The following is a 5,282-nucleotide window of genomic DNA, read 5'->3' as shown; positions in this document are numbered from 1 at the left end:
CTCCTATTGGCCAGAATGGGTCACATGACCACCCCTGAATCATCACTGAGTTGGGGGGAGGTGGGGCAGAGATGGCTAGCTCAACCAGGTGACACCTGGGCCCCATCTCTGCAGCCTCGTGTGCCATTTCGGCCCATAAATATTTATTGTGCACCTTCTGTTTGCCAGGTCCTGGGCAGGACACTGGAGGCAGTCACAGAGATGACTCAACCCTTTTCTGGTGGTGATGGTGAGGGTGGGGTGTCTTCTCCCGTCCCAGCTCTGGTCACCCACCCCCTGCATGTCCAGGACCACTTCTTTGACTGGGGGTGGATGGGCGCTATGAGGGAATGTCACTGTGGGGAGTGACCCTTCACGTAAGGTGGCTGGCTCCGATAGAGGCAGCTTGGTTAGACCAGCAGAGGGTGGCCTTGGGTTGCTCTAGAAGAAGCCCTGGCTGGAGGGGGTGTCCCTGGTGGGGGCCGTTTGTCCCGTCTGCCTTTGTAGCCCCTCAGTGCTGTCCTGCTCACCGGCCTGCACAGTTTGTGGGCACCCATGTCTAAGACTCCTGCTGATACAAGGGACTTGCCATGTAAGACGTGTGTGTGGGGCGCTGGTGGACTCTGGATACCACTCTGCTCCCGCCACTCAGGCATGGCCCCAGGCCTCATGGACTTCTCCCCCTGTAACCCACTCTATTCCTTCCCCTGTTCTAGCCTCGGGTGGGGAGGTCTTTTCTCTGACAACACATTTTTATCTCCTTTGATCGTTCCATCTCAAGTTTCTAGAACCTTTGCCCCAAACGATCTTTCCCGGGGCCATGGACACCACTGGAGGAAAGGGTCACGCAACAAAAAAACAGTTTGGGGGTGAAGAGGGGGTGGTAATGATCTCTGGTGGCCTTGGCCCGCAGCGGCTTGAAGCAGGGTTTCTGGTTCCTGGCCAGGGATTGAAATCCCACTGCGGCAGTGAGAGCACTGAATCCTGGCCGCCAGAGCCTGGTGGTCATGACAAGGCCCGTCAGCTGTGTAGAAATGAATTTCCACATAGAAATGGAAAGTAGTGAAACAACTAAAGTGTTTATTAGGAGGAGAAAGGGTGCGTGTGGATAGACACAAGGGTGTTTATCAGAGAGTTGTGCCCTCATGGTAGTTTGACTCACTTTTTTTTTTTTTTTTTAAGTTTCAGACTGTTAATCAGTACACCAGCATGCTTTCATGCATTTAGAGGGGAAATATTTCCTGGTTAAGTGGAAAATTGTGCAAATGTCTTCTGGAAGACCTTCATTCTAAGCAGCTTCATAGTGAAATGTTTCATATAGACGTCTGGACCTTCTTTCTTCAGTTTGCTATAATCTACATTCACAGAGTAGAACTTGTACTGACCATCAGGACCCAGTTTGTTCCAGTTGTTGTTGTTCAGTAGCTCAGTCATGTCCGATTCTTTGTGACCCCATGGACTGCAGCACGCCAGGCTTCCCTGTCCTTCACCAACTCCTGGAGTTTTCACAAACTCATGTCCACTGAGTTGGAGATGCCATCCAACCATCTCATCCTCTATTTCCCCCTTCTCTTCCTGCTCTCAATCTTTCCCAGCATCAGAGTCTTTTCCAGTGAGTCAGTTCTTCACATCAGGTGGCCAAAGTATTGGAGCTTCAGCTTCAGCATCGGTCCTTCCAATAAATATTCAGGGTTGCTTTCCTTTAGGATGAACTGATTTGATCTCCTTGCTGTCCAAGGGACTCTTGAGAGTCTTCTCCAGCACCACAGTTTGAAAGCATTAATTCTTCAGTGCTCAGCCTTCTTTGGGCTTCCCTAAGAGCACTTTCATGCATTGGAGAAGGAAATGGCAACCCACTCCAGTGCTCTTGCCTGGAGAATCCCAGGGGTGGGGGAGCCTGGTGGGCTTCCATCTATGGGGTCACACAGAGTCGGACACGACTGAAGTGACTTAGCAGCAGCAGCAGCAAGAGTTCAGTTGGCAAAGAATCCACCTGAAATGCAGGTTCAATTCCTGGGTCGGGAAGATCCACTGGAGAAGGGATAGGCTACCCACTCCAGTATTCTTGGGCTTCCCTTGTGACTCAGTTGGTAAAGAATCTGCCTGCAGTGTGGGAAACCTGGGTTCCATCCCTGGGTTGGGAGGATCCCCTGGAGAAGAGAACGGATACCCACTCCAGTGTTCTGGCCTGGAGAACTCCATAGACTGTATAATTCATGGGGTCACAAAGATTTGGACGTGACTGAGCAACTTTCGCTTCAGCCTTCTTTATGGTCCAACTCTCACACTTGTACATGACTACTGGAAAAACCATAACTTTGACTAGACGGACCAGGGTTCCAGTTTGTTCTAGGGTTCTGGATTAGTCTTCCTGGATGTCACAGGATTGAACAAGGCCAAGCGCAAGACATACAGCACTGCTCTAGTGCCTCCTGCTCCATTAAATAGGAAGAAGGGGATCAAGCTAGGATGCTTCTTGGCCTGACCGACGGTCTGGCAGATCATGGTTGTGAAAGAGGCCTCGAGTCCAAACAAAGAAAAAAATCTAACCCACAAGGCCAGGGATTAAAATTTCTACCTGAATCATTTTTTAAAAAATTATTTTTAATTGAAAGATAATCACTTTACAGTATTGTGTTGGTTTCAACATCAACATGAATCAGCCATAGGTTTACCCATGTCCCCTCCCACTTGAACCTCCCTCCCATCTCCCTCCCCGTCTCACTCGTCTAGGCTGGGACTGAGCCCCAGTTTGTTCCCTGAGTCATACAGCAAATTCTCGTTGGCTATCTATTTTACATATGGTAACGTGAAGAGATACCCCACGCCAAGGTAAGAGAAACCCAAGTAAGATGGTAAGTGTTGCAAGAGGGCATCAGAGCGCAGACACACTGAAACCATACTCACAGAAAACTAGTCAATCTAATCACACTAGGACCACAGCCTTGTCTAACTCAATGAAACCAAGCCATGCCTGTGGGGCAACCCAAGACGGGCGGGTCATGGTGGAGAGGCCTGACAGAATGTGGTCCACTGGAGAAGGGAATGGTAAGCCACTTCAGTATTCTTGCTTTGAGAACCCCATGAATAGTAGGAAAAGGCAAAATGATAGGATACCAAAAGAGGAACTCCCCAGGTCAGTAGGTGCCCCATATGCTACTGGAGATCAGTGGAGATATAACTCCAGAAAGAATGAAGGGATGGAGCCAAAGCAAAAACAATACCCAGTTGTGGATGTGACTGGTGATAGAAGCAAGATCCGATGCTGTAAAGAGCAATATTACATAGGAACCTGGAATGTCAGGTCCATGATCAAGGCAAATTGAAAACGGTCAAACAAGAGATGGCAAGGGTGAACGTCGACATTCTAGGAATCAGCAAACTAAAATGGACTGGAATGGGTGAATTTAACTCAGATGACCATTATATCTACTACTGTGGGCAGGAATCCCTCAGAAGAAATGGAGTAGCCATCATGGTCAACAAAAGAGTCTGAAATGCAGTACTTGGATGCAATCTCAAAAACGACAGAATGATCTCTGTTCGTCTCCAAGGCAAACCATTCAATATCACAGTTATCCAAGTCTATGCCCCAACCAGTAACGCTGAAGAAACTGAAGTTGAACAGTTTTATGAAGACGTACAAGATCTTTTAGAACTAACACCCAAAAAAGATGTCCTTTTCATTATAGGGGACTGGAATGCAAAAGTAGGAAGTCAAGAAACACCTGGAGTAACAGGCAAATTGGGCCTTGGAATGCAGAATGAAGCAGGGCAAAGACTAATAGAGTTTTGCCAAGAAAATGCACTGGTCATAGCAAACACCCTCTTCCAACAACACAAGAGAAGACTCTACACATGGACATCACCAGATGGTCAACATCGAAATCAGATTGATTATATTCTATGCAGCCAAAGATGGAGAAGCTCTATATAGTCAACAAAAACAAGACTGGGAGCTGACTGTGGCTCAGATCATGAACTCCTTATTGCCAAATTCAGACTTAAATTGAAGAAAGTAGGGAAAACCGCTAGACCATTCAGGTATGACCTAAATCAAATCCCTTATGATTATACAGTGGAAGTGAGAAATAGATTCAAGGGCCTAGATCTGATAGACAGAGCGCCTGATGAACTGAGGTTCATGACATTGTACAGGAGACAGGGATCAAGACCATCCCCATGGAAAAAAAATGCAAAAAAGCAAAATGGCTGTCTGGGGAGGCCTTACAAATAGCTATGAAAAGAAGAGAGGTGAAAAGCAAAGGAGAAAAGGAAAGATATAAGCATCTGAATGCAGAGTTCCAAAGAATAGCAAGAAGAGATAAGAAAGCCTTCTTCAGCCATCAATGCAAAGAAATAGAGGAAAAGAACAGAATGGGAAAGACTAGAGATCTCTTCAAGAAGATTAGAGATACCAAGGGAACATTTCATGCAAGGATGGCCTCAATGAAGGACAGAAATGGTCTAGACTTAACAGAAGCAGAAGATATTAAGAAGAGGTGGCAAGAATACACGGAAGAACTGTACAAAAAAGATCTTCACTACCCAGATAATCATGATGATGTGATCACTAATCTAGAGCCAGACATCCTGGAATGTGAAGTCAAGTGGGCCTTAGAAATCATCAGTATGAACAAAGCTAGTGGAGGTGATGGAATTCCAGTTGAGCTGTTTCAAATCCTGAAAGATGATGCTGTGAAAGTGCGGCACTCAATATGCCGGCAAGTTTGGAAAACTCAGCAGTGGCCACAGGACTGGAAAAGGTCGGTTTTCATTCCAATCCCAAAGAAAGGCAATGCCAAAGAATGCTCTAACTACTGCACAATTGCACTCATCTCACATGCTAGTAAAGTAATGCTCAAAATTCTCCAAGTCAGGCTCCAACAATATGTGAACCGTGAACTCCCTGATGCTCAAGCTGGTTTTAGAAAAGGCAGAGGAACCAGAGATCAAATTGCCAACATCCCCTGGATCATGGAAAAAGCAAGAGAGTTCCAGAAAAACATCTATTTCGGCTTTCTTGACTATGCCAAAGCCTTTGACTGTGTGGATCACAATAAACTGTGGAGAATTCTGAAAGAGATGGGAATACCAGACCACCTGATCTGCCTCTTGAGAAATCTGTATGCAGCTCAGGAAGCAACAGTTAGAACTGGACATGGAACAACAGATTGGTTCCAAATAGGAAAAGGAGTACGTCAAGGCTGTATATTGTCACCCTGCTTATTTAACTTCTGTGCAGAGCACATCATGAGAAACGCTGGACTGGAAGTAACACAAGCTGGAATCAAGATTGCCGG

The 5,282-nt window shown here is 46.4% G+C and overlaps 1 pseudogene; it reads right to left on the bottom strand.

Annotated features, from left to right (window-relative positions):
• Positions 1,225-2,484, bottom strand: LOC102178235 (annotated as a pseudogene).

Source organism: Capra hircus, chromosome 25 (assembly GCF_001704415.2).
Source record: "Capra hircus breed San Clemente chromosome 25, ASM170441v1, whole genome shotgun sequence".
NCBI classification, from domain to species: Eukaryota; Metazoa; Chordata; class Mammalia; order Artiodactyla; family Bovidae; genus Capra; species Capra hircus.
This window is presented reverse-complemented; position numbering and strand designations above follow the sequence as displayed.